This window comes from Hylobates moloch, unplaced genomic scaffold, assembly GCF_009828535.3.
Source record: "Hylobates moloch isolate HMO894 unplaced genomic scaffold, HMol_V3 SCAFFOLD_6, whole genome shotgun sequence".
NCBI classification, from domain to species: domain Eukaryota; kingdom Metazoa; phylum Chordata; class Mammalia; order Primates; family Hylobatidae; genus Hylobates; species Hylobates moloch.
The window spans coordinates 125,899,995-125,917,007 of NW_026652281.1; positions in this window are offsets into that span (position 1 = coordinate 125,899,995).

The following is a 17,013-nucleotide window of genomic DNA, read 5'->3' on the forward strand; positions in this document are numbered from 1 at the left end:
ATCTTTTTTTCACTTATGCAATAAATATTTCTTGAATTCCTACCATGTGCCAGGCATTCCTCCAAGCTCCGGAGATAGAATTGTGAAAAAGACAAGCACATTCCCTTCCCTCTTGGGTCTTACATTCTGGTGAGAGAGGAAAACAAGAAATAAGTAATCTAATGAATATATAACATAATGTGGGTAGTGCAAAGACTATGAAATAAAGGCAGCAGCATGTGGGATCAGAAAGCAGTTAGCGGAAGACGTGGGGGCTTCAGGTCCAGAGGTCCAGGAAGACCTCACTGGGCAGGTGACAAGTGAGAGATCTGAGTGAAGAGAAGTGTGAGCATGGGAGGATGTGGGCTCTGAGCATCCCCTGTGAAAGAGAGAGCACGTGAAAAGACCCTGCAGCAGGAATTAGCTTGGCATCTGTGAGAAAGGCAGAAAGGTTACCAAGGGGTGGAGTGGCAGAAAATTATGTTGACAAAGTAGAAGGGGGCAGATCACAGGACCCTAAGAGTCTGTCTTCTTTTTGCATATTTTGGGAAGCCCCTGGAGAGTTCTGAGCAGAGGAATGATATATATGATTTGTGCTTTTAAAATATTACTGTCTAACCGATTGTTGCACAGAGCTGTTTATGAGAGACCAAGTGGTTTTTGAAATAACTGAAGTTTTGTGGCTAGACATGGTTCATCTGGGATGATTTCATTAAGGGGCAAATGTGGTTCTGAGGGAAAATAAGACAATTTGGCTCCCAGGAAGGGGGAAGCCATTCTTGATGATGGTAAACACATGTGTGATGATGAATGGAGAAGTCAGGAAGTTGTGAAAGGTAGTATTTCCCAAAGTTTATTCTATTAACATTTATTTCAAGGTGTGTGAATAAATGTTACACAACGAAACATTGACTCAGCATGGGAAATGGTCTGTTCAACAAAGGTAACCAGACCTCTTTAACAGAGGACTTCTCAGAGTCTTCAGGATGATTATTTGCTTCTGGTCTCTTTAAGACAAGACTGAAGTTGGCAGAGTTCCCCAACCTTATTTGACCACAAGACTCTTTTCACATAAAACACACATCAGGAAATCCCAGTGTAAGGATTTCATCCTAAAACCAGCTAAGAGTGTTCAAGATGAAAATAGGGACATAATGAGTAATAGACCTTGAAGGCAGGAATGGGGCATTTTTGGTTATTATGAGGCCAGTGTAAGCTTACCAGTTTGATAAAATTCATAACAGATAATCACATGAGAATGTCACTTTTGCTGTCCTGTTTAGAACTGATAAAGTAGAGGTCTTCAAACATTCTAGGGATTCTGTAAGATGATTTATCTACAGTGTGGGAAGGAAATGTTATGATGTCTATTTATGTTTATGTTGTTTCAAAAATCATAAAGAAATTAATATTCTAATATTTACATGGATTATGTGGATTAAAAGTGACACAGTATGACTTATAAATATATATACTTGGCTTGGATGTTCAAAAATGTTATAAGAAGGGATGCATGGTAAAGAAAAGCCTGGAGATTGCTGGATTAGGTGACCCACAGAAGGAAATGTCTAGTGCATGCACCAAGCTGTGGTTGTGGAAATGTAGAGGAAGGAATAAAATCAAAGAACCGATGGGGTGGGAGTTAGAGAAAAGAGTGTTGGGGAAGTGGAGGTGTCATCAGCAGCAACTATGAAAAATGTCTGTGGAGTGGCTATGAAAAATGGATGATGACTGCAAGGCCAGGAGCTCTGGAGATAGGTTTAAGTTTGCTGCAGAATTTGAGAATGAATAGGGGGCCCAAGCAGTTATAATGCATTCACATTGCAGCACCAATTGTAGTCCGGTATCTAGGACATAATATCTGTTCAACAAATGTTCTTAAGAAGAACAAATGAGTAAGTGAATGAATTAATGAATGAATAAATGCACAGGGCTTAGCAAAGCAATGTGGAGTAAGAAAATGTAGGCAAAATGAAAATGACCTGACCAAGATTCCACAAAATGTTATTTCCTAAAAACAAACAAAAAAAAGTATAACGACCCCTGATATTAGTTTGTTTTTGACATTAGACCAAGGTATTTTCAAAAGAGAATTTATTGGATATATCCATACATATTTTTATGATAGAATTTTTAAAAATGTTATGTTGGCCAGGCATGGTGACTCACGTTTGCAATCCCAGCACTTTGAGAGGCTGAGGCAGGGGATTGTTTGAGCCCAGAAGTTTGAGACTAGCCTGGGCAACATGGTGAAACCCCATCTCTAAAAAAATATAAAAATTAGCCAGGTGTGGCGGTGCACACCTGTAGTCCCAGCCACTTGGGAGGCTGAGGTGGGAGCATGGCTTGAGCCTGGGAGGCAGAGGTTGCAGTGAGTGGAGATTGCACTGCTGCACTCCAGCCTGCATGACAGAGTAAGAATCTGTCTCAAAAAAAAAAAAACAAAAAACAAAAAGAAAAGAAAAGAAAATGTTGTGTCATACATGTACATTGTAGAAAAATCAGAAAATACAAAGAAGCAAAAAAAAGCTGGGGCGGGTGCAAAATTTATCATACCACCATCCAGAGATAACACAGGTATATATTTACAAAAATGAGCTTATATTTTAAATATTATTTTGTAATTACTACTCAGTTACATTCATTTTTTTAGTTGCCATTTCTCCATGGCCTCAGGACCCAGTTGGAGGACTCTTGTGTCCATGTGATCAGCCCCATTAGTCATAAGCATGGCCAGGTCTTTTGCCTGTAGCTCCTTGTGCACCATCTGCCCATCCCTGGCACCTTACTGATAAGTTCTCCCCAGGCCCAGACACTGGAGGCCCCAATCAATATTCAGATTCTCAGACAAAACCATCTCCATTCCCATCATGGTGCAAATAGCAGATATGCAGTGACTACTTGTTTTTTGTTTTGTTTTGTTTTGTTTTGTTTGAGATGGAGTCTCACTCTGCTGCCCAGCGCCCGCCACCACGCCTGGCTAATTTTTGTATTTTTAGTAGAGACTGGGTTTCACCATGTTGGCCAGGCTGGTCTCAAACTCCTGACCTCAAGTAATCTGTCTGCCTCGACCTCCCAGAGCGCGGGGATTACAGGCATGAGCCACCACACCTGGCTGACTACTCATTTAAGAAAGAAATGAATTTCAAAGCAATCCACTACTGCTAGAGAAACAAAAAAGAAGTTGATAAGCTAGATTATGTTCCTTCAACTTCTCCCTTATACAAAGCATGAGCCACTTTAAACTCATTCTATTTTCAGAGGATGAATCATAAGATGTCAGGTATAGACAGCATCATAGAGATTATAAATTCAATCATCCAATCTGCAGATAAATAAAATGGAACTTAATGAGGAACAGGACAGGTTTTTTTCATATATGTGTTTCCCTCTCATACGGGGGAACGAACCCCTTCCTCTTTTTTTCCATCATACATTAACAGACTCTGTATATTTTGTTGTCACCCACAGCTTAAAATGCAATTGAGAAATTATTCAAGCCTACCAGAAGTCAGAAAAGATATGAAACCCACTGGTGGTTCTCACGGGGGAATAGCAATATCTAGTATTTGGGAAAATTTTATTTTTTGCTGGGCCGCCCACACAAAGCGCTTCAACTGAACTATCTCATTTAAGCTCACAGAAATGCTACTATGTAGGTTTTATCTTTGTTTTATAAATGAACAAAACAGACTTTGAGAAGTAGAGCAACCTGCCCAAGTGGTGGAGTTCAGATTTAAACTCAGGTATGATGGTCTATGTTCTTAATCCACTCTGCTGTGCTGGGATTGGACAACTTTGAGAGGCTACATGAAGCAGGGGAAAGAGGTCTGTCTGAACTATAAACCAGGGAACTTGGGTACCATCTGGCCTTAGCCACCAACCTGCTCTGGGACTTTAAGCATATTTCTTCATCTACATTGGCCTTTCCTTATCTGCAAATTGAAGTGGCTGGATTAGAGATTAGATCATGGATACTGAAGTTTTATAACGGTGGACCATAGCTTCATTCATCCATTCATTCCACAAATATTTATTGAGTGCCCATTATGTGCCAGGTACCATTCCAGACACTGATAACAGAGCAATAACCAGTACAAACAAAGTCCCTGCACTCATGGAGCTTGTATTTTAGGAGTGATAGAAGTAAAGAACACAGAATACACAGGTTAAAAGTTTCAAAATCAGAAAACCTCATGAAGAAAATAAAGCAAGATAAAAGATTGAAAATGACAGATATAAGATGGTTACTACTTCATACAGGATGGTCAGGAAAAGCCACTCTGAAGAGAGGACCTTTGAGCAAAGAACAAAATGATGAGAAGCAAGTCTTAAGAAATGAACATACACAGGCTATGTGGAATCAGTACTAATGGCATTAATGCCTCAAGAGGGTCCACAGTCAGTAAATAACTACTGAAAATGATCCAAATTTCTCAGATGCACACAGAAGATTTGTTTAAGCACACCCATCTTCACCACTTTTTTTCAAGAAATCTTTCATCATAAGCCCAATTTCATGATGTAGCCTCAAAATTATATAACTCTTTCAGGTTCAGTTATAACTAAGCATTGTTCTAAGACTAATGGAGTGACTCCTGGCCAGAGCAGGTTACAGAAAAAGAGCTGCAATCAGGGAGTACATGTTATTGGTGATATTTAATATTGTGTTCCGCCTAATTAGGATTTTTTTAAGTTTTTGCTAAAAATCTCAGATAATCAGAGAGTCACTCAGACTTGACCCATGTTTACATGTTAGAAGCCTCAAGAAGCAATAGTTTCTAAGGTCCATAGCTTTTACTACTCCTGTACGTCTCATAGCTATTCACTTTTCTCCGTGTCCAATCCTGCTACTCCAGTCAAGGCCGCCACCATCTTCCATTCCCATCTTTATTCTCAGCCCCTTCTGATCCATTCCCCATAATGAAGTCAGGAGGATAGTTCCAAAACGAAAAATGTGCTGTGTCACTGCTGTCCTTAAAACTCTTAAAACTGTTGATGGTAGTTACTCAACTCATGATGGTGGTGGTTACACAACCATATGCATTTGTCAAAATCCACAGAACTGCACACTAAACAGCACATTTTACTGTTTGCAAATTATACCTCAGTAAACCTGACTTTCAAAAAATCTCCAGTGACAGGCACTGATCTTGAGATAAAAATCTAACCTTTCACAGGCAGTGGTATTATGTAACTGATATTTATTCTCAGTCTGGATTCAAAGCTCAGTTTCACATCTCTTATTAAATAGGTAACTTTGACCAAGTCACCTGAACTCTCCATACTCATTCTCCTTATTTGTAAAGACCATAATAGTACACACATTTTAGAGTTGTCATGAAGATTAAATGAGTTAATACCTATAAGGCGTTTGAAGCCTAATGATTAATAAATGCTTATTAAATGTACAGTATTACTAACAAGGCTTACAATAATAATGTCCTCCATGATTAGTCCCCATACTAGTTTGCTAATTTGTATTCATTGCTGTCATAATAAAGTACCACAAACCAGGTGACTTCAATGACAAGTTTATTGCTTTACAGTTCTGGAGGCTAGAAGTCTGAGATTCAAGGTTTCATAACTTCTGAGGGCTGTTATTAAGAATCTAATCTGTTCCATGTCTTTCTTCTAGCTTCTGGTATAGTGTGCTGGCAATATCTAGTGTTCTTTATCTTGTAGTGCATCACTCTGACCTTTGTCTTTGTCTTCTTGTGGTCTTCTCCCTGTATGCCTATCTTCAAATTTTCCCCTTTTTATAAGGATACAAGTTACAGTGGGTCTAGGAGCCCACCCTACTCCAGGTATGATCTCATTTCAACCAGTCATATCTACAACAACCTTATTTCCATGTAAGGTCACATTCTGAGGTACTAGGGGCTAGGATTTTAACATATAAATTTAGTGGGGCAGGGGGGTTACCTAATTCAACTTGTAATATGCCCTGACAGGTTCTCTTATCATCTCTACCCATAATATCTCTTCCAGCAACCTCACATACTCACCCATTTGTTTGGCAAACTAATTCCTATTTGTCTCTCAGGTTTAAGTTAGATCTTACTTTGTCAGAGAAGTCCTCCTTAATATTTTGCCATCTCCCATTTTAGATTTGGGTCTCATATCCTCCCAATTCCCCTATGTAGTTACACCCCTCATAACAGTTTTTACTTTGCTTTATACTTGACTGTTTACTAACCTGTCTCCCCACAAGACTTCAAACACTTTGCACCCAAGAACTGTTTAATACTGTGTTCCATAACCCAGATGCATCTCAAGTAGATATTTGCTGAATAAATAAATGTTAATGTCCCTTCCCGTATTCTAAACATCACTTATTTTATAATTCTATGAATGTTTAGAAGTAGAAACTACAAAAATTAGAGAGTAAAAGTTTTTAAGTAACATATCATTAGAGTTTACTTTGAAGATGAGAAACCATGCTAGGTATTTCAAATAAAAGGTATTAAATACAGGGAGTTCATTGCACAGTTCTTGGAAGTTTATACAAACAAAAAGAAAATGACGAGGAAATTTAGATATGAGTAACTGCAGAAAGTAGCTACCACATTCAGCATTGAAAGAAGAGAAAGAAAATGGAAAGGCTACAAGAAACTAAAATTTATAGGGGGTTGCCATGCCTATCTGATGCTTACACCTCAGGAGGAGGAGAAACCATGTGGCTGGATCTCAGACTTCTTAGTTGGGAAATACCCACAGCTTATAGTGGGGGTGCCAAAAGGAGCTAGAAATAGAACACTAACTGTCCTTTGTTGCCAGAAAGAAACATCAAGATACCCGGCAAGAAATTCTATGAAATATAGTTAGTAGACTTCCAGCACTAGCATCATAAAACAGATAGGAAGGTGGAATTGAAGCTGAGACGCGATAGGTACATAACCAACACAAGAACTTGATATAAAGGTATACAGGTTTCACATAATTAGGAAACAGTGCTGCCGATGGGTTTCTAACTCTAGCTCTGTCACTGGCTGACCTTGTCCTTGGGCAAACATCTTTCTTCCTCTGAGCTTTAAATTCCCCATCCATGGCGAGGGAAAGAGCTAGATGATCGAAGGGCCTTTCCAAGTAGGAGCTGGGATTTGACAGAAGCAGCACCAGGGAGCTGCTGGGGATTTCTGAATGACATCACTCTAGAGGCTCCTATCTCAGGCTTTAGCCATCAAACAAATAGGGCATTTCCTGTTTCTGGTTCTGCAGCTACTGTTTACGTGCTCCAATAAAGGCAGAGGAAGGAAGCCAGGGCTGAATTTCTTCAATGTGGTGATTCTCTCGGCCAAACTGATTCCAAAACGTGCCATTAAGAGGAATGTTTCACTGAACTTGGAGCAGTAAATGGAAAAATAACCAAAATGACAGCGGGAGGAGGAGGGGTCGAGGGGAAAGAGGAGCAAGTTGGGAGGTGAGTAAAGAGAGCATGTGATTTTTAGACACACAGATCCTAAATTTGCCACGCATCTGACTCACAGCAGCATTGTATTCTCCAGTTCTGTCTTCCTGACATTGCCTCTCTGCCTTTCAACAGCCATGGCTCTTTTTGAAAGTTGGTTATAATGCACAGAGACTGGGTTCAAGTCTCAATTCAGCCACATGCGAGCTGAGAGACCTAAAACAAGGCATTTATTTTTGCCTCCTGTCAGCCTCAATTTCCTCACCTGCAATTCTGCCTGCCTCTCAAGATCATGAAAATTAAATGAACTAATATGTGTGGAAGTGCTTCCTCAATCTGGGTGCTATTTATAAAAGTGTAGTCATTTTTTAAAAATGCATTAGACATTAAAATACACACAAAAATGCATTGAGTGTACTTAAGATTTTTGTACTTATTTGTATGTTATACTTCAATAAAATAATTACAAAATAGGTAAAACTATGAGAAGTAAACGGTGGCTTAAATTTATTTAATGTATGAACTAATGGTAGTAACATGTGATAAGTGACCAACTTGGATAACATAGGCAATAGTATGAGTTAATATATAAGGGGGAAAAGTGCTGTAAATTTTATATACATAGCTAAAATTCTGTAGGTATAGCCTTTATTTAAATTCTAGCTTTGCAAAAGAAACCTATGGTCATTGTAGAAAATTTGGGATCTATAGGACAACAAAATGAGGAAAGTAAAAAGTAACCATAATCTCAGCCCATATACAAAAAAAAAGTAATCTGAATTGTAAGCGCTACTCAACTAGCTGATGAAAATGTTATTTCGTTATTCATTTTCTCCTCCTCTACTTCTTGACATGCTTAGAAGTTAAGAATTATTATAAGCCAGATGGGGCAGCAACGCAGGGGCCTGCAGAAGGCAGGAAGGTAGCACAAACAAGTGGAACAGTGGGATGAGTCACCGCAAATGCAATGACAAATGACAGCTGCCCACTCAGCCTGAAAGCCAGGGGACTTCAGGGAGAGGTGGAGACTGGCAAACTCCAAGCCATGTGCCCCAAGGGAGCAGGCTCTTCTCAGCTTCAGCTCGCTCCTTTCATATTTCCAGTGTGGCTGGGTCATTGACATTATTGAGAGAAACTGGCAATCTGGAATGCTGTGTGAAGATACTCAAATTTTAAATGTTAAAGCCTAATTAATTTTTTACAGTTTGCAGGCCACACCAAAGACATCCATAGGCCAGATGTGGGCTGTGAATGCCAGCTTGCAACTGCTGCTAATGGCAAAGGCAGTGTGGGGGTGGGGGAAGCTCATTGAAGGCCTTGGGCTGGGAAGTAAGAGTAGCACGTTTGCAGTTCAGAAAATTCCTGGGGTAGCTGGTAGGAAGGAGGGACAGGAGTGGGGAGAGACTGGAGGTGATATAAATATATTTCTCTGAGTGAGTGATGATTGGTGGCTCAACTAGGGCTGTAGAAAGAAGCTGGAGTGGGAGGGGAAGGGGTGTGGTGTTGGAGAGTTGATGCAGGGAGGGGCTGGGAGCCCAAGGGGGTGCCCATGTAGCAGTTTTGCCTAGAGCCCTGGAGACCCACAATTCAAGTTTGAGGAACAAACTTGTTTCATAACAGACAACCGGAAAGGAGAAATTGCTTGGTATTGGGGAGGGCCTTCTCCAAAAATAGCTAAAAGATGAAACAAGCCACTGATTGTGGAACTTGAGGGCAGGACCTTGGAGGTTGTGAACACCGAAGGAAATGTGGGCTGAGCAGCCTCAACCAGAGGTCAATGGAAGAGAAGGGAACAAATTTGATATGAAGTCCTACACCTTGAAGGGACTGCAGATGCTCAGTCTGAGGAAGAAAAGACACAAGGAAAATGGAGCTTGCTTGCAAAGATTATTTATTGAGCATCAACACATTCAGGAGTTCCAGCTGGTGCTAGAATTGGGGGATACAATGATAAGCAACAGCAAGTAAAGTCTATGTTGTTTCTGCCCTGAGGGAGTGTTTGGAAAATATATTAATGGAATGATCTCACAAATAAAAGCAAAGGTGCAAGACTGAGATAACTGCTGGGAAGAAGAAGGGCCCAGTGTTTTGAGAGCATGTCCCAGAGGGTGGGGACATAGACTTCCAGAGGAAATGTTGATAATACTGAGAGCTAAGAGATGAGCAAGAAAGTATGAGATAAACAGAAGGGAAGAAAAGACTTTTAGACATTGGGAACAGCATGTGCAAATACCTGACTCACAGGAAGGGCTGAGAAGATCAGCATGGCTGCAGCACACTGTGAGGGACATGGCAGGGCTGTCTCCAGAGGCCCGTGGGCTGTGGAACAGAGGAGCGATGGGGCTTGTTCTGTGTGGTCTGCAAATGCATCCATTAGGGGTGCTGCAGACAGTTACTCTAAGAGACTTACGGTGGAGGTGCTTGGAGTTTCTTTATTTTAAATTCATGAAAATAAAAAGCTAGCATTTATTCAGTTTCACCGTGTGCCAGACCCTGTCTAAATAGTTGTCTCGTGAATCCACACAATAGTCTCAGGTGGTAAGTGCTCCCATTACCTACTGCTGTTTTACAAACAATCTTAAAAGAGCTGGGGGCTGGAGTAGGTTGGGTGGGGGAATCTCTCTCCATGCAGCTGCTCCATCGCATGGCTAGTTTGGGCTTCTTCGTAGCATGGAGGTCTCTGGATACTTCTTACATAGTGGAGGACTTTCCCCAGAGCAAGCAGTTCTGGTGAGACAGGCAGAAGTTGTCAGTCCCCTAAAAGCCTAGCTCCATAACTGGCAGCCTCACTTTCACTGAATTCACTGGACATAGCAGTCACAGGTCAGACCAGATTTGAAGAGGTGAAAGAATAAACTCCACTTCTTGATGGGGCAATGGCATGTGCATGCAGGATACAAGGAATCCAGGATGGCTATCATGGCAATACGCCTTTATACGATCCCCATTCTACAGATGAAGGGACCAAGGTTAATAGACAAACTTTCCCAAGATCATACAGTTAGCAGCAAGTGGCAGAATTGGGATGCAAATCCAGGTCTATCTGACTTCAAAACATCCTGTCTTTAGTTACTGTCATGTTCCTTTCACAGGATAGCATGGGGCCATGAGAAAAGTCCTCGGCTGAGAGTCCTGGGTTCTGATCCCTGTGCTGCCTCCAATTTGTGTGTGACAATTATAAGCCACTTCCCACCTGTGGGCCTCAGGCTTCTCATCTGTGCAGGGAGAATTGGGCTCCTGAGTCTTGCATGGCAGTCCCAGCTTTAGGATTCTGGGGTTTTGAGGGTCTGTGCTGCATCCTCAGGGCTTGTTGGTCACTGACTGGCTGCTTCACTCAGCATGTCAGCTGAGTGAAGCATATCAGCATGTCAACGCCCTGCAAGGGGCAGGAGCTTCTGTTCTTCCTCTTTCCCTTCCCTCTTAGCAACGCTCTGATTTGCTCCCGTGGCTGCTCTGTTTACCCAGTCTCTCCTCCACTTTCCAGTAACCAGTAAGAAGTACCTTAGGTCTCTCCTCCTCAACAGGCTCCCCTGAGTAGCTGATTTTAATCTTGACTCTGAACTTCACAGAGGCTGAGACCAACATCTTTTTATGAGTCCGTGCATATCAGTATTTGCTGAGCTTTGCAAATAATTGGTAGCTCAAGAGTGAATTGAAGGACCATTCATATAAGCAATTGCATGTTCTTGTTTTGTTCAAACCAACAAACTGTACACACGACTGCAGACCATTGAGGACAGCAATTGTGTCTGAATTACTCACCATTGTATCAACAGCACCTTGCAAAGTGACTGACCCAGAAGAGGTAATCAAACTGTTACACTTCTTGGTTGCATCAGCAAAATTTATTTAAATCCCTGACATTTGAATCTTTAAATATCAATTTTATGGTTCAATTCACCCGTGAAAATATTTGAACGCAATTTTCCTCTTTTGTCTATTCTATTATAGTTACTGATAATTTTTCTCCTTATTGGTTTTTGTGCATCTAATATTGTTTTTCCCTAGGAATATCCCCTTTTCCACTTAAGCCACTGAAATTTAAACTTGCCTTCAGGCCTTTTCCTTTTCTTTTCTGGCTCAGCTAAAAGGTAAAATAAATCAGTAACAGAGATTGAGAGTCAGAAACCATATATTCTAGACCTGTTTCTCCTACTACCTCTGCGATATTTCTCAAATTCTTTCCTCACTAAGGACTTGTTTCCCTGTTTGTATTGAGAAAGGGTTGGTATGTCTGTGGATATTTTTCAGCAATGGAAGATTTGCACAAATACAAATTTACGCAGAATCAGGATACAGAAAGCAGCCAGAGGTGGAGCAGCACCGGCTGGGGTGGGGACAAAGGCCTCCCACCCTCCTTGGTGTCTGGCTGCCTTTGAGGTCCTTCTGCTAAAGTGGCGCTCTGCTGAGCAAAGTAATCTCTCAGGGCACTCCAACTCTGAGACAGAATGATTTATAGCCCTGTTAATCCACCAGGCTGTCAAAAACGGCCACATCAGCAGACATACAGAGACATGCAGTCACACACACTCAGGACAAAAAATAAGCCCCAGAAACTGCTTGAGCAAGCTCAGGCTTTTCTCTAGCACCTTCCTCATTTGTTCAAGTTTTTGCCATATTTATTTTCATTTCCTGGTTTCTTCTCACATCCTTCCTCTTTCCCCCTCCAAGTTACTAAAAATTCTAACAATTTCTACTTTTACTTCTTTGCTGTTATCTGTGGCACATTGCCGCTCCACCCCCACTCTTGGTCGCTATAGTCACAGATTTATTATAGAGTTTGTTAACTTTTGCTTCTCAATTTCTCCACCCAAAAAAAAAGGAGATGAAGGAAAGGACTCTTGTGGCCATGACACTATATTCTAGAAATCTGTGGAGCATTAGTTTTGATTTTCGGTTTTGTTTTTACTGAATTGCACTTTTTAATAGTAGTCATAGTAAAAACTCAAACAAAACAGGTGAGTACTAAAATGAAAGTAAAAGCATACTGTTGGGGCCACTCCACAGGTCCCAGGCCCCAGTCCCTAGTCCCCTATGTTATACATATGTTGTTAATTGCTTCTACTTTCCAAAATATGTTTGTGAATATAAACACGTGTTACTTATACTAAAAGGCGATATTTTACGTAGTTTTGTTTCAACCTTTCTTACTTCATATCTGGGAGATCTTTATGTATCAGCACATACATCTAGTTCATTCTTTGAACAACAGCATAAAATTTCATTGTACGTTAGACTAATTTATTGAATTTATATATGCATATTCCTATGGTGAGCATTTATGTTGGATAGATGCCACATACAACTGTTTACACAAATGGAGACATGCTACTCACACTTGTACAATTCACTTTTTTACTTCTTGATGTATTTTAAATATTGCTTCAGATCAGCTGGTACAGAGCCACGTTTCTAAAAAAATAATAGACTTCCAGCCTGAGAAATATTGGTGAAACCCCGCCTCTACAAAAAATACAAAATTAGCTGGATGCGGTGGTCCCAGCTACTCAGGAGCCTGGGGTGGAAGGATCACTTGAGCCGGGAGGCAAATGTTGCAGTGAGTCAAGATCTCACCACTGCACTCCAGCCTGGTGACAGAGTGAAACCCTGTCTCAAATAATAATAATATTAGATTTTATTTTTTAAAGCACAGGTTCACAGTAAAACTGAGTAGAAAATACAGAGATTTTCCGTACACTCACTGCCCTCACACACACACACACACACATACACACACACCCACACACACACACACATACACACACACACACACACACACAGCCTTCCCTACTAGCAACATCCCACACCAAAGAGGTACATTTGTTACAATCGACGAACCTATACAGTCAAATCATAATCACCCAAACTCCACAGTTTATGTTAAGGTTCATTCTTGATGTACATGCCAACGGTTTTGACAAATGTAGAGTGACATATCTTATATCTAACATTATGGTATCCTACAGAGTAGTTTCACTGCCCTAAAAATAGTTTCACTGCTCTTCTGTGCTCCATGTACTCATCCCTCCCTCTCCCCAAGCGCAGGCAACCACTGATGTTTTTACTGTATCCATAGTTTTGCCCCTTCCAGAATATCATATGTAGTCATGTGCCAGTTAGTGACTGGGATACATTCTGGGAAATGCATCATTAGTTGATTTCATCATTGTGCAAACATCATAGAGTGTACTTATGCAAACCTAGATGATATAGCCTACTGCACACCTAGGCTGTATGCTATAGCCTATTGCTCCTAGGCTATAAACCTGTACAGTTTGTCACTGTCCTGAATACTGTAGGCAACTGCAACACAATGGTAAGAATTTGTGTAGCTAAACACAGAAAAGGTACAGTAAAAATGTGGTATAAAATATAACAAATGGTACACCTTTTAGGGCACTTTGCGTCAATGGCACTTGCAGGAGTGGAAGTTGCTCTGGGTGAATTGATGAGGAAGTGGTTAGTGAATGTAAAGACCCAGGACATTACTGTACACTACTATAGACAGTATAAATACTGTTTGCTTAGGCTATACTGAATTTATAAATAAAATAATTTTTCTCTCTTCAATAATAAACTTAGATTATTGTAACTTTTTTACTTTAAAAACAATTTCTTTTAACTTTTTTATTCTTTTGTAGTAACACAGCTTGAAACACAAATACAGAGGAAGACGATTTTTTTCTCTCCTTATATCCTTATTCTATAAGCTTTTACCTATTTAATGTTATTTTTATTTTTTGCTTTTTACATTTTTTGTTAAAAACTAATACACAAACACACCATTACCCATTAGCCTAGACCTGTGTAGGGTCAGGATCATAAAAATCGGCACCTTCCATCTCCACACCTTATCCTACTGGAAGGTCTTTAGGGGCAATAACACCCAGGGAGCTGTCATCTCCTATGATAACAATGCCTTCTTCTGGGATACCTCCTGAACGACCTGCCTGAGGCTCTTCTTGAGATGTCACTCTTTTCAGAAATGTGTTCATGGTGGTTTACTTGGTTTGTTTCTTTTATTCATCATAGATTTGCTTGTAAATAGATAATGCATCATGAACATTCCTCTCTACTAATGAAAATCATTTTACGTTGGAGTCAACATTTTCAAACGTTTTAAGGAGTTTGTTGAGTTCTTCAAAAGCTTCTGCCTAAACCCATCACTGTGAATATCCTTGGGGGCTTTTCTTTTTTTTCTCCTGTAGTTTCCTTTCCTCCTGCTATGTGTTTCTGTTCTGGTTCCAGTAACTCCTCATTAGTCAATTCCTCAGTGACCACATCTGTGACCTCCTCAATATCATCCTCATCCTCCTCCACATCCAGGTTAAAGATGTTTGCCATTTCAACTAAAGCCTTGTGAATTTTTTTTTTGCAACATCCTCATCCTTAGCAATGTTTTGAAGTCATGGACAAATGTCTTAAATGTCTCTTCCCAGATACCATTTACACACTCCTTGGTGACTTCACTCCCAACTTCACCAAGGTTGTTGATGCTGCCATAGATGTTGTAATCCTTCTAGAATTGCACCAGTGTCTTTAAAAAGGATCTTCCTTATTTGCAGCAATAGCCTAGGCAAAGATCCTCCTCAGGTAGTAAGTAGGCCTTAAAAGCTGCTATAACTCTTTGATCCATTAGTTGGAACAAAGAGGTGGTGCTTGGAGAGAGAGACACCAGTGTGACATTGAATGAAGATAACCAAAAAAAGAAGGATGTGCAGGAGCATTATCAAAAATAGGCAAAACCTTGAAAGGTATATTATTCCCCAAACAGTACTTCTCCATTTCACTGGCAAAGTTTAAGGACGACATCTTGGAAGAGGAGCTGGATCATTCATGACTTATTATTCCTGTAGTACACTGCAGTGTGTGCTTACTGATATGCTTGAAGGCCCTGGGGTTTTCACTGTGCCAGATCACAGAGATTTCAATTTGTAGCCTGAAACATAGCCCCCAAATAGGGCTGTTCCTTTTTTTTTTTTTTTTTTTTGAGACAGAGTCTCGTTCTGTTGCCCAGGCTGGAGTGCAGTGGCGCGATCTCGGCTCACTGCAAGCTCCGCCTCCTGGGTTCACGCCATTCTCCTGCCTCAGCCTTCCAAGTAGCTGGGACTACAGGCGCCCGCCACCACGCTGGGCTAATCTGTTGTATTTTTAGTAGAGACGGGGTTTCACCGTGTTAGCCAGGATGGTCTCGATCTCCTGACCTCGTGATCCGCCTGCCCTAGCCTCCCAAAGTGCAGGGATTACAGGCGTGAACCACCGCGCCCGGCCAGGGCTGTTCCTTTTAAGGAAAAGCCTTGAAACTTGGCATTGACTTGGCATCCTTTTGGATGAAGATCCTTTCAGGCATGTTTCCAGAACAGAGAAATTTCATCCATATTTGCTCTGGCAAGTAATTTTGCTCCACAATCATCTTATTAAGAGTTTCCAAAAATTATTCAGTTGCCTTCACTTCAGCACTCGCAGATTCACCACTCACTTTCACATTATGTAATACGTAAGAATTCTTGAATTGTTTAAGTCAAGCTTGTCCAACCTGCTGCCCGCGGGCTGCCTGCAGCCCAGGAAGGCTTTGAATGTGGCCCAACACAAACTTGCAAACTTTCTTAAAACATTATGAGATTTTTTGCGATTATTTTTTCAGCTCATCAGCTACCATTAGTATTAGTGTATTGTATGTGTGGCCCAAGACAATTCTCCTTCCAGTGTGGCCCAAGACAATTCTTATTCCAATATGGGAAGCCAAAAGATTGGACACCGCTCATTTAGGCCATCCATAGCTAGTAGTAAATTGAACATCATGGTTGGAGTCAGCCTTTTATTTCCATATCTCAAATAAGATTGCAGCATTGGTGGAATGGGACATGCCTGACTGGCAAGTGAAAACCAAGACTGATTTTCCGCCTCTGTGGCCCTTAGTTGCTTTTAATTTTGTTTCCAGGTCAATCCTTCAACATGGCCTCTTACTGACAACACTAACAGTGGGTTTTGTACACTTAGAGGCCATGATGAACAAAACAACATGAGATTAAATCAAGATCAAGAGAAAATTAAGCAATTAAGAGACATGTAAAATAAGACATGTGTGAGGCTGCTGCCGATGTAACAAGATATATTGTTCTGCAATAAACTTTTTCTTTATAGGGAGTACACTCTAAAATAAGGATTAAAATACAGTGTGGTAAACATGAGTTTTTATTATCATTATCAAGTATTATGCATGGTACATAATTTTATGTGCTATACTTTTATAGACTGGTAGTGCAGTTGGTTTGTTTACACCAGCATCACCACAAATGGGTGAGTAATGCATTGTGCTATAACAGTATGATGTCTATGATGTCACTAGGTGATGGGGATTTTCTTTTTTGTTTTTTTTGGAGGAGTCTCGCTCTGTCACCCAGGCTGGAGTGCAGTGGCGTGATATCCGCTCACTGCAAGCTCTGCCTCCCAGATTCACGCCATTTTCCTGCCTCAGCCTCCCAAATAGTTGGGACTACAGGCACCGGCCACCACACCCAGCTAATTTTTTTGTATTTTTTTTAGTAGAGACGGGGTTTCACCGTGTTAGCCAGGATGGTCTCGATCTCCTGACCTCGTGATCTGCCAGCCTTGGCCTCCCA